This window comes from Magnolia sinica, chromosome 2, assembly GCF_029962835.1.
Source record: "Magnolia sinica isolate HGM2019 chromosome 2, MsV1, whole genome shotgun sequence".
In the NCBI taxonomy this organism is placed as follows: domain Eukaryota; kingdom Viridiplantae; phylum Streptophyta; class Magnoliopsida; order Magnoliales; family Magnoliaceae; genus Magnolia; species Magnolia sinica.
In genome coordinates this window covers 86,966,307-86,980,251 of record NC_080574.1, presented here as the reverse complement: position 1 = coordinate 86,980,251, position 13,945 = coordinate 86,966,307, and the positions used below count along the sequence as shown (strand labels likewise).

At 39.3% G+C, this 13,945-nt stretch overlaps 1 non-coding gene across 1 annotated transcript; it reads left to right on the top strand.

The window, feature by feature from the left end:
- Positions 1–7,846: 7,846 nt before the first annotated feature.
- Positions 7,847–7,953, top strand: LOC131238358 (small nucleolar RNA R71). The gene has a single exon (XR_009167758.1). It is a non-coding gene; the product is annotated as a small nucleolar RNA R71 (small nucleolar RNA).
- The last annotated feature ends 5,992 nt before the right edge of the window (positions 7,954–13,945 follow it).

The window sequence follows — 13,945 nt, the reverse complement described above, 5'->3', positions numbered from 1 at the left end:
ACATGGTAAACACATAATAGGTCAATCGGTTCATTAGGCAAGCTCTATTGGTATGAGCACTCATTGACTTAATCGACATGAAGCGCATAAACACCCCTTGTGGTCTGGCCACTGTCGACAATCGTCGTGCAACTCAGATTCATCGAGTCTACCCAAGGGGGTGAGACTAATTCGGCCACCTGAACAAGGACTTTTACTGATTGTTTGGGCTACATTTGTAGCCTCGATCCTACTCAAACACAGCTAACATCCACGTGTAATAATTATCCCAGCATTCAACAAACAATCCATGTGGATTTCTCATGTGGGAATTTCATCAAACACATAGACCATGCTAATACAACATGCATTTATCAATTGATTTCATAAAGGAAATTTTACATATGCATAAGACAATCAAAATCCTATCTTAATACTTGTAGTAAATGCAAATCATCAACAATTTTCTCATTTAGACAATTTATCAAACACATAGACTACGTTACTTACAACATATGTTTTATCAATTCTTTATACAGAGAGATTTACATGCATATGACAATGATGAATCCTTGGTTAGAAATCATGGCAAGCACTAATCACTTTTTATTGCTCGTTTAAACATTTCGTTTAAACATTTCAACAAACACATAAGGTGCATCATTTATTTATCTCAGTTCATAGGTGTATCTCATACAAAAATCAACACATTTAAGACAATACGGTAGTAATCAAGACAAACATAAATCATTAGCTATCAGGAAAGCATCGATAAACAATAACCTAAGCATTTATAGTCCGCACCTTTCATTAGTATGCTCGACTCGGACTCGATCCAAACTCTACGTTTCCAAAAATGGAACGTCGGGCACCTAAATGATGAAACTAGTTAGCTAGGTTAATGAAAGCTATCTGGGAGTTCTACATCGATATTAGGGTTGGTATTTCTTACCCAAAATTGTAGCTGAAAGAGATTCGGTGGCACAACGGGGTGGTGATTAGGCGTGTGGATTCATGGGAGAAGTTTCCTGCAGCAATCTCCTACAATTTCTCCTTCTCTCTTTCCTCTTTTCTCCTCTTTTCTCCTCTCTCTCTCTCCCTATAGTGTTTGTGAAATTCGTATATGAGAGAGAGGGGGTGAAATGAGGACTATTTATAGCCTCAGATGTGATGCAAATGGCCCCAGGGCCACTTTATACATGATTATACCCCGTGGGCTGCTGTTTCTGACGAACAGGGCTTATAGGGAGGCTCATGACTCATCTATGTCATAGGGTACACTCCCTGATAATGGATCCATGCCAGGACATGATTTTGGTGCGATCAGATAAGCCGATCGACCGTGGAGATCAATGGCCGTACGTCTTCAATCGGGGCCACGGTTATATGGATATGTGAAGGGAAATTTCCTTTCCCCATGGTTGAAGTTTGGTCACAAACTAATGATCTGAATTCTTTAACTTCGCGTGTGAGCAAACGGCCCAATTCACTTAAGTTTCAGTTCATTTTCTAAAGATATTCGCATTTCTCATGCACTTCACTCACGGCTCAAGTTGGACGTTTCTAGACACTATCTGGGCTTAATTCTCGCGATGGTTGTCAAGCCCAGCAAGACGGACATCTTCCTATAATTTCGTGGTCATTGGACCCTCGATGTGCGGTTTAGGTCTGTTACCAAGTTTCAATGTACTCCTGAGAGCGACAGGCACTTGGGATTTTTCCTAGGTCTTAAGATGACATAGAGTCAGTGGTACTCATGGTTTTAGGCCTTCCCATTTGTGAAAATGATGGCCCAAGCTTAATCCACTGATTATTTAGTACTTAAATAAATCGTGTCTAAATTATACGACAAGAAGCGGTCCTTGGGTTGTTCTACCCGAGGTTGTCTCGGGTCTTTGTACGGATTTTTCCAGTGCCGAAAGCCTCCGTAGTGCCCCATTCTCAGCTCCCATCACCCATTTACCAGGTTCCGGTCCTGGGATCCTATAAGGAGGATTTTTCAATGTACATTTATCTCATAAGAAGCATAACCACAAGTTTACCCAAATCCTAAAGGCAACATCATCATCACATATCCACTAATTTAAATAGTTGAATACAATGCTGAAAGGAAGATACATATATCAAAAATCAAAGCTCCAGAAGGCCGCTGCATGCTCCAAGCTCAACGCTACTGCAACCTAACATCACCTCCATGCATTTATCATGCATAAGCTTATAGAAAGCTTAGAGGGTGGTGTAAGTATGTGCGATGCACGTGCTAAAGATATAGATATCATAGTAAGCGGAAATACTGGCAATCCATAAATCGTACAATATCAGAGTAATGCAGAAACATACTGGTAAGTTCATAAATACCATCAGCCTTATCCAGGTTATACCATGCAAAAACATAATAAGCCAATATCATATACTGAGAAAGCGATGTAGATTAGCTATACAATGTGGAGACATAGTAAGCCAAATATCAGATACCGAGTCCACGAATACCGTCAACCTTAATTAGGTTTTATGATACAGAAGCATAGTAAACTAAATGCTCTGTACTGAGGATGCAATACAATATACGATGCGAATGAAATGACCAAACTAGAGTGTGAAGTCGGGATGATAGTACGTAGTATTGCAGGCTACGGGATCCACCAAAAGGGAATTTTATCCAAATCAGTCCCATACCTAAATTTGGAAGTTAGACTCAATGTGGTAAACTCTTGATCTCAGGTTAGTCGCGTGCCCCAACCGAAATCCTGATCATTGCGAAGGTAGACATAACAATTAGTTGCGCACCACCAGCCTGAGTGGATAGTGAATGAATGAATGAATATGTAACTCCTACTCAATAAGTCCACATATCAGCACCGTATATCTTTAGGATCATCATCGGGGTCTAGTACACTGAACATGCAATTGCCGCCCACTAAATGCACAACCATGCAAGTGAAAGAGACCTCACTATTCGCCTGGCCAGTAATCAGCCAATATCTACCCAGCACGTCGACAGCGGACCCAATTACGAGCTGGTCAAACTCAGCCTAGCGATGCCCACTACCCTCTGGTGGGTAAGGCCACAACCCCTTCCTAACCAACCATGACACTGTGGGAGACGCAGCCTACTAGTATTTAACACTCATATATCCACTCGGTTTAGACATTGGGGCGTCTCCTGGCCACAGAGGTTTAGGAATTTTCACCCAAGGACATCTATGACACCCCGATGTTAGTAACAGATTTTCAGTGTCCCATCTGGCCATACACGACTGCCTGTGGAGGCTACGGCGTTGATGTCACTAGGACGTACAGTAATCACAACATACAATGCAAGATGCATGAGTCATACAATCTAGTCATGCATCAAACCTGCACATACCGTGCGCTCATATGGGGCAACTCTGTCTCTCAGGGAGTCCCATAAACAAATTGCCCTATGACATATGCAGTGGTCAATCACATCTCATCACAAACATGTAGATAATACGCATGGGCATGTATTATGATGCTATGCTGTCACATACTCATAATCAGTATCGATAATCAGTCTCGACAATCAAAATCAGGCTCGATAATCAGAATCGATGAGAATAGGACTAACAAGGCCTAAGGGAAGGTCACAATGTGGACATTTAACCATCATTGCCCATCAATGTGGACATTTAACCAATATTGCTCCCAAGGAGTGGCCCACATAGAGCATAACATACAGTGGGCCCATGGCCTCACACAAGGGCCTAATATACATCACTTAGGCCTCATACAAGGATTACATATACACCACGACGGGCCTCATCACATGGGCCAAATACACATCATAATGGGCCACATCACAGGGGCCACATAGACATCGAGTTGGCTGCATCGCATGGGCCTTGAATATATCATAATGGGTCACATCATATGGGCCAAAAATTCATCATAATGGGCCACGTGACATGGGCCGAATACACATAACAATGGGCTACATGACATGGGCTTAATACACATCATAATGGGCTGCATGACATGGGCCACACATACATCACATGGGCATCATTGATGGGCTACAAATACATCAAGGTGGGCCTCAGGGATGGGCTACAAATACATTAAGGTGGGCCACATCAATGGGCGGCACTAATGGGCCTCATATACATTAAGTGGGCTGCATCAACGAGTTGTACCAATGGGCCTCGTATACATCAAATGGGCCGCATCAATGGGGTGCACCAATTGGGCTTATATACATTAAGTGAGCCGCACCAGATGGGCTATGTGGGTACAACATGCATCGCGATGGAGCCCACGGCACCATTCAAACATTGTCTTTGTAGATCACCACTGTCCAAACATTGTCTATGTAAATCAGCACTGTCCAAACATTGTCCATGTAAATCTGCACTATTTAACCATTGTTCATGTAAATCAGCACTGTCCAAACATTGTTTATATAAATCAGCATTGTTCAAACATTGTCCATGTAAATCAGCACTGTCCAAACATTGTCCAGCACCATTTGGCACAATCTAGACGGTGTGGATGAAATAAATACCTCATGGTGGTCCTATGCTGGCAAAACAAGTGGATGGCTTGGGTGAAACACTAATCGCATGATCAGGCCCACACAGCTGTTGTGAAAGTAGATGGATAGTTAGATTAACACATACATCTTATGAGACCCACAGAACTTACTGACATCGATGAAGCAACTGTTGCTGCTGGTATGGCCTGCTGGCCCACCGTCTAGATAGTGGATGGTTGGGATAAAAAACATATTTCATGGTGGGTACCCACCGTCTAGACCTGCTGGACGGTGCAGGTAAGACCCATACATCATGGTGGGTGCCACACAGCAGTGGACGGTGTGGATCTCACACACCAGAGAGGTGGGTCCCACATAAGGACAGTGGGTAAAACACCTACATCAGGTGGTCCCATGTATGGATGGCTGTCCACCTAAGATTTGAATTTACTTCATTGCCTGGACGGCGTGGATAGGAACATTCATCAAGGTGGGTCTGATGTTTAGGCCTGCTGAATGGTGCGGACACCACACATAAAAATCAGATGGTTCCCACCATCCCATCTGGACGGTGGGATGAAACAGATACATCATGGTGGTCCATCACCATCCCAAACATTCGGACGGTGTGGATTGAACACATACATCAAATAGGGGTCCCACCATCTAGGATTTGGATGGTGAGGACACAATACACACAGCTAGGTGGGTCTTACGACATTTACGGGGTGGATCAAGTGGGCCACACCCATCACAAGAGAGAGATAACAAAAATGAGATAGAATTAGTGAATGAGAGGGACCTCGCCACTATGAGCCCTCCCTATATAATGCATACATCAAGTGGGTCCCAAATCATGTGGACCCTACATCAAAATTAAATACTATGAACACTCACCATTGGATCTCCTCTTCCTTCCTCTGCTAATGCATGTTAGAGTTCCAATGGAACATGATTCAATGGTTAAGATTGATCATGGAGGGTGAGATTGGGTGGTAGGAAGGTGGGCCACACACAAAGCTCTCTCTCATGGAAGCTCTCTTGCTAGGATGGTTTCTTGGGAGAATGGATGAAGAAATGAGAGAGAGGGGGTTGTAAGAGATAGGTGTGATGGGTGAGGGATGGGTGAAAGGTGATGGATGTACTTGACATGAAAGGGATATGTAAGAGAGCGAGTTGACTTGGGGATGGGTGTTGTACTTGGGGATGGGTGTGAGTGATGGGAGTGATAGGATGTGTACTTGACATTTAATGTGATGGATTCTCTTGGGATTACAAAGCGCAGCGTTTTCCTCGAACTAAACGCGGGCCCACATCTCCTAGCCCGGGTATCGCCTTAGCACGCGAGACGCAGCATCGGAACCACGGCAATAGCGCGGTTGCTAGGGTATAAGTATTAAGTCAAGATGACTTTGGAATACAGGATACGGCTCAGGGTCACGCGCAATGCTATCTATATGTCATGAGTCACTAAAATTCGACCAGGAGGACCATGAAAGACTACAAAATGGTACGATCTGGGATATGGGCCTCACAGTATGTCTCATCTTGACATAAATAGACATATTTCAAATCAGAGGGAAAAGGTTTTAGGTCAAGCTTTAGTGCCTTGAGGTTAGATAGTAGAGGCACTACATTAGTTTGGGGCAATTCTTCAAATTGTGGCCTCCACCGGTTAACTTTAAGTACCGACATGGTATCCAGCATGGTCCCCATCTTCTTAATCATATCATCATCAAAATCATGGGAGTGGGCTAGGCACATCTCGAGAGGGTCAGAGGATAAGTTTAAAAGTGTTTTATCTTCCACAAAAGAGTCAATCATGTTAATGTTGTGGGAATCGTCATCATCATCTTACTGTTTGCCCGCATTGAAAAAGATATTCAAATCCAATGTCATATTTTTAAAAGACAAACTCATGACTCCATTCCTATAATTAATGATTGCATTTGATGTGGTAAGGAATGGGCAACCAAGAATGACATGAATTTAAGTGCTCATGTCCACGATGGTTTGAGTGTCCATGGCAATAAAATCTACCAGGTAGTAGAATTTGTCAACCTGGACTAACACATCATCAATTATCCCTCTTAATACACGAACTGAGCGATCAACAAGCTATAATGTAGTCCAGGTGGATTTTAATTCACCTAGAGCTAGTTCTTTGTAGACCAAGTATGGGATCAAATTTACGCTCGCTCCTAAATCAAGAAGTGCATACTCAATACGATAATTCCCAATTACACGAGCAATGGTTGGGCTACCTAGATCTTCATATTTCTGTGGCACATCTTGTTTTAGGATGACACTCACTTTTTCCATCAGAAATTTTTTCTTTTTGATACTTTCCCACTTCTTAGTCGTGCACAAGTCTTTTAGAAATTTGACATATGAAGGCATTTGTTTCATGGCATCCAGGAGAGGGATGTTGACCTTCACTTGTTTTAGCACCTTTAAAAAGTCCTGAGAGTTAGAGAGAGGGTTTGGTGTAATCAACCATTGGGGCAATGGTGCAACTAGTTTGCCTTTAAGTTCCAGTTCTAGTTCATGTGGAGTGTTGCTAGGCCTATCAATTTCATCTATTTTCGAGTCTTTAGACTTTTCAGCCCTTACCGGAATAGATTTGTCTATGGTCTTCCCACTCCTAATAGTGGTGATAGATCTATCTTGTTCCATCTGATTTGAAGAGCTTGGGTCACCAACCCTGTATTACGGTTTTGGATTGGGAAGAGGTTGGGTTGGAAGGCTTCCCTTATTCCCAATCGTATTCTTTATCTCAAGCCCTTGTATGGCCTTTGTAAGGTCTTGAAAGGCTTGTAACATACCTTGATTGAAAAAGTCTTGATTTTAAAAATGTTGTAGAACCGGGTCCTCTTGAGGTTTCCCTTGATTCAAGAATTGGTTAGGGATTCCTTGAGGAGTAATAGTTTGTCCCTTTGTCCAACTTAAGGACTTTGGTAGTTGTTTACGACATTTGATTGCTCATTCAGTGCCTCTTGAAAAGCAAGTATCATTGGGTAATTTTTAGTTATATGTATGTTGCAAGCACAAATATCACAAACAACTTCCTTAGCCTTGTACTTAAATTCCATGGCCTCGACCTTCCTTGCGAGACTGGCCACTTTACCATTTATATCATCATCCTCTTTCAGCATGTATATCCCTCCTCTCTCCCTTGCTTGAGTAGGCTTAGATTTGGTGCTAGATTTTTGGGAGATGTCCCATGATTGTGCAGTTTTAGCGAGTTTGTCAAAGTAATCCCACACTTCATCGACATTCTTGTTCATGAAATCCCCATTGCACATCATCTCAACGAATTGTCACATGAAAGATGTCAGTCCATCATGGAGGAAAGTTATTATGCGCCACGTTTCAAAACCATGTTGTGGGCATGAACCGACGAGATCCTCGAACCTCTCCCAATATTAGAAGAATGTTTCATCTTCCTTTTGGGCGAAGTTCATGATTGACTTCCTGATAGTGTTCGTTTTATGGTATGAAAAGAATTTTTTTATGAACTCCATCATGTCATTCCATGTGCCAATAGATCACGGACATAATGAGTGCAACCATGTCTTAGCTTTCTCTTTCAAGGAAAAAGGAAAGAGTTTCAGCCTGATTGTGTCCTCAGACACGTTAGGAAAGTATAAAGTGGTTATAACCTCGTTAAATTCTTACGAGTGCAGGTATAGACTTTCAGATTCAAGTCTAAGGAACATTGGAAGGAGTTGGATCACTCCAGGCTTGATATCCATGTTTCCCGTGTTTCCTGAAAAAACCATACATGAGGGCGTGCTCACCCCCGCCGGTTGCAAGTAATCTCATAAAGTACGAGGCAGGGATGATTGATGCACCTCATTCTCATCCTGGACTTCCGCAACACGAGGTTACGGCTGATTCACCAGTTGATTTGCGGGTTGATTTGCAGCCATAATCTCAATTAAGTCTGAGGATCTCAAGTGGTGTCTAATCTTATGATGGATAGGTAACCCCTCAACTAATCATCCTTCACTCAAAAGACGTCGAGTGTTGTCACAGACCCACTTGGGTATGAAACTCTCTCAGCCCTCAATTTCAAATTATAACCTAAACCTAAAAGAAAGAAGCCTAGAGGGATAAGAAATCTGGAAAAAAGAAAGGAAGAGAATTAGAAAGAAGTTACAAAATTAAAAGGTCCTAATTTACAATCCTGCAAAACAAAGCAAAAGAATTCAGTTTCTAAAAACAGAAATTCTAAAATTAGAAAGTTTCTAAAAACAACAAACAAACCCTAATCTAGAAGAAGAAGAAAGAAAAATTAGAAAGAGATTACCTAATTAGAAGTTTCTATATTAGGATCCTATAAAATAGGAAAGTTACGTTAGTTTCTAAAAAAACAAATAAGGAAAGTTTCTAAAAACAGAAAGTAGAAAGTTTTTAAAAATAAACAAAGTAAGAAGGTTTTTATCCTATAATTAGAAATTAGTTTCTAAAAACAGAAAAGGAAAGTTTCTAAACCTAGAGTTAGAGAGCAAAGTTAGTTTCTAAAATAATTTAGAAAAACCCTAATCCTAAAAGTAGAAAATAGAAAAACCCTAATCTCAAACTAATTCTAAAACTAGCTAATTAGTTTTCGGCAACTATTAGTCTCCGGCAACAGCACTAAAAACTTGTTCGCAACCCCAAGTGTAGGGTCACAATGTAGTAATAACCTCGGTAAGACCGAGGTCGAATCCACAAGGACTAATCTCGTGTGTTTTGAAAGCAACTAGAAATAGAACTAGAAAAGCATAGAGAGTAATTGTGAATTATTTAATTAAAAACTTAAGATATTCAAAGGTAAGAACTAGAGTTTTCAAGGATCCACTTATAGAGATCAGGGAGCCCTCTTACTTGATTCAAGTCACACAATTGGAATTGGAGTCTTATCCTATCTAATTGGAAGATATAACAATTAAGATCAAATTGAACTTTCGTTAACCTAATTCTTAAAGGATGGAGAATTGTGAAGGTTGGAAGGGATTCCATCACCAAACCATGCCCATAGGACGATGGCCAACAACAAGACTTACCAATCCCACAATCTCAAAATAAGGAAAAGAAGATACTCAAAGCTATTGCAGATCTACTGTAATTTAAGTCACAATGAACTATTAAAAACTAAAAGTATTCCTTTAAAATTAAATTAGAATAAAAGAAGGTTCAACATAAACATGAATCAAAGCAAGAGAAACATCCCATCATGCTACAAGCTTCACCTCTTATTCCTAGCTAAGAGATTTAACCAACCATTGACATGATTGGATTTAAAACTCTAGAAGAAAACATTAAAAATAAATAAGAAAAGAAGAAAAAACTCCTGAGAGGCTTCTCCACCCCTTGGCTCTTCTCCTTGTAACCCTAGATATCCTAAAAAAACTTAAGAAACCCCTATTTATAGGCAAAGTTCTACAAAATCACAAAATTGGATAAAATTTACACAGTCCGCATAAACATTTCGTAACTGGTTCGATGTCATCAAAGGGGTTTGAATCCGAAAGTCGCACCATTTCTTCTTTCGCACTACGTAAGTCTCTGTGTCATCGAACCATCCTTCGATGTCTTCAAGCAAAGCTTTGATCCATCAAATAGGTCTTCGAGTCATCGAGAATGTGTCCAAAATAGTACAGTGAGTTACTTTAATTTCTTCAATAAATTCGATGCCATCGAGCACCTCCCTTCGATGTCATCGAGTACCTTCCTTCGAGTCATCGAACATGTCTTCGATTGATTGAGAAAAGCACTTAACATGTCCAACAACCAACTTGATTTTTTCTCATAATTTAAATGTCATCGACCAGTGTTCAATGTCATCGAACACATATTCAATGTCATCAAACGGTTCTTGATGGCACAGTCTTTGTGATTTTTGCAGTTGTGCTTTCAACTTTCTTCCTTCTCCACTTGGTTTTCTTGGATCTTAGAGTCTTGAAATCGTTAATCTTAGTCTCCAAAGATCCCTTCATTGCTTTGGTGATTTTTAAGCACTTAAATCTACGATTTTAACATCCTTTTCAATCCAAGCTCTTAAATTCACCTTACAACACAAACGTATGTAAAATATACCATTAAGCCATATTATGTTTGTAAAACCAAGAAATAAATGGGGGATAATATGCAATATTTGACCCTCAATATTGAGCATAAAATCCATTCTTTTAACATTATTTTCATTCCAAGCTCTCAGATTCACTTCACAATACAAACATGTATAAAATATACCCATTAAGTATTATCATGTTCATAAAACCAAGATATAAACAGGGGAAAATATGTAATATTTGGCACTCAACACACCCCCCAACCATTATTTTACTAGACCCGAGCAAAATAAGCGAAGGATATTTTGAAAACAATTGGATAATTTTCATGAGTTCAAGTAGTTCTAAAAAAAATCTAAATTGTAGAAATTAAAAATACATTAATGTTGAGAACTACTTTCTCCTAAACTCTAGTACTTTATAGATTTCTTAATCAAGTTCAAAGCATTAATTCTACAACTAGAACAAATTTAAACATTGAGTTCCATGGGTGCATACTGAAGTCTAGACTTACCACAATTAAAGGTTTAATTCTCTATTTTCATGATAACATGGATAATCAAAAGAACATTCAAGATAACCAAAACCTAAAACAAAACTTTCCTTACAATTCAACATTTTATTCTTCCAGCTTTCAATTTTTCCATCGATGGCTTTCACACTATTTCACATTTTTCTTCTCTTTAACAGTCCTCAATAAACTTTAATAGGTAGCCCTTTTCGACGACAACTATTTTTTTTGTTGGGTATTACTTCTTTCTTTCTTTCTTTTTCTTTTTCTTCAATTCTTTTTTATTGATCATGATTGACAAATTTCCCCAGGTTGGTTCTTATCATGCTTAATAATCATCAAGTTAACAATTCAATATCAAACAAAAACTTCGATGTGTAAGTTAGATGTGACATGTGAAATCATGACTCAATCAATGTTTAAAACTTCTAATTAAGAATTAATGACTGAACTTAGTTTAGAAATCTATCAAATAACAGAAATCTAAGAGTCATAAATATTCAACGTTAAGTATCATATAATTCTACTTTATGGATTAATTTCAAAATCACATAAATTCATAAAAATTTATAAGAATTTTGAAGAATTTTAGCTAAAAAATTTAACGATTTTGCTCAAATTCAAAGAATTTTCGATAGAAAAACTACCCTCCAACCAAAAATTTACGTTGTCTGCAATGTATAAACATATACAATAAGAGAAAAATTGAGAACAGTGAAAATAAAGGGAAGTGAATGAAAGTACCTGTGAAGTTAATACTATCTTTCAATAAAATGTGGTTCTAGTGTTTAAAATAAATGACCAAAAGTAGACCAATCATAAGAATGCAATAAAATCCTAATCTTAAACTAGGAAAACGGGGGAAAACTACTTAATGATGCATCATGATTCCTCCTCCGACCAGTATCTAGATAAATTTCTCAATAGGTTTCTCAACAAGATCATCCAAAAGCCATTTTTGCAGTACGCTTGGATGCCTAGAGAATGAATTTTTAGAGAAATTTATGGACCTTAACAAAAAGTTTCCTTTTAATCTCCTGAGGTGTCCAAAGTGGATAATATTCACCTGTGATAGAAAAATTTTCAATGTTAGTGCACCACGGTGAATCAGAGACTATAAGGAGGTGAAATTCAGAAAAAATATCATTAAGTAGCATAGTCTCAACACATTCCGAAGTTTTAGACTTCGGTTCAATTTTCAACTCCTCCTTTAATGGTAAACACTCAAGATTTGTGGAAGAAGGTGCTTTAGAGAAATGATTCCCTTAGTCAGTGTCAACTACCAAGGTATTTTCTCATAGGCATTCACTATGTTTTAAATCATATATTGATTAGAATTCTCAAAATGTGCTAAGAAAACTTCTATAGAGTCGAGACATTTATTTGAAGGGGGCTCATTCTCCACATTGAGGTCTATGATAATATGCCCAATGACTCCTTCAGCTTCTTTGAGAGTAGAAATGAGTATACTCTCCTGTTCATTCTTAAGGTGGGATGAGATCACCCCTGGATATGTCTCATCTTGACCTAAGTAAACATGTTTAAGATTAGTAGGTAATGATTTCAGGTCAAACTTTGGTGCCTCAAGACTAGACGGTAGAGGCACTACATTGGTTTGGGGCAATTTCTCAAATTATGGCCTCCTCCGATTAACTTCAAGTATCAGTGCAACATTAAGCATGAGATCCATCTCCTTAATCATGTGATCATCCAAATCAGGGGAGCGGGCCAAGCACATCTCTAAAGGATCAGAGTATAGATTCAGGGTTGCTCTATCTTCCATGAAAAATTTGATCATGTTAATGTCGTAGATATCGTCAACATCTTCTAACTATTTGATCATGTTGAAAAAGATATTGAGCTCCAACATCATGTTTCTGAAAGATAGACTCATAACTCCGTCCCTATAAATAATTAATGGTATTTGATGTAGCTAGGAATGGATGACCAAGGATTGTAGGGATCTGAGTGCTCATATCTTGTAAGTGCTATAGTTTATATCCCTGTTTGTTGTCAAATTTGTGGTGCCAAAATCACTGTTATGTTATATATAACCTGCTTAAGTGAAGCTCTCTCAAGGATCAACATACATGAACAAGCTAAGCTCACATCAAGCAAAGCTCTCAAGTACATGACTCAAGATCTTGAATGACTCAGGATCTTGAATGAAAGAACTGATCACAAGACAAGACTCTTGAATGCAAGAACTGCTCACAAGACTCAAGCTGAAAAGAAAAAGAAAGTACAAGGCAAGACTCAAGCTGAACTCAAGACTCAAGTTGAAACTCAAGCCACTTTCATGATTGAGCTACTTCAAGGTTTAGTCTACATCAAGACTTCAAGGCTCATTCTTCATGGTCTCTTGTTTCAATGTCCATACTTCATGATTGAGGTTTGTTTGACCATAGGATGACCTTAGAAGTAGGTCATTTCGGATACATAAGTCGAATGTTATTTTACATGTGATTGGTCTGTTCTTCGACCAGTCTTAGGTCTTGTCGACTAGTCCTAGACTTGCTTCGACCGATCTAAGAAATTCCTGGATCGATCGTAAGTTTGTTACAAATTACGGATAAAATCTGTTAGCCTTCGACTAGTCCTGAATCTGCTCGACCGATCGTAGGAACAGTGTCGACGCACTTCGACCAGTCGTAGAATCTACGACTCGAAGTCCAGTGAACTTTTGCAGGACCTACGACCAGTCGTAGGAGGGCTACGACCAGTCGTAGAACGGTCAAAGCATATCCCGCCGGATTTTTCAAATATCTGTTAGAGCTTCGACTAGTCGTAGAGCACTCTAGACCAGTCGAAGACCTGATCTTTTCACTTATAAATAGAGCACGAATCTCAGAAGAAATCATCGATTTAATTATAGTATTCAAGCCAATCTTCGTCGAACTTCTG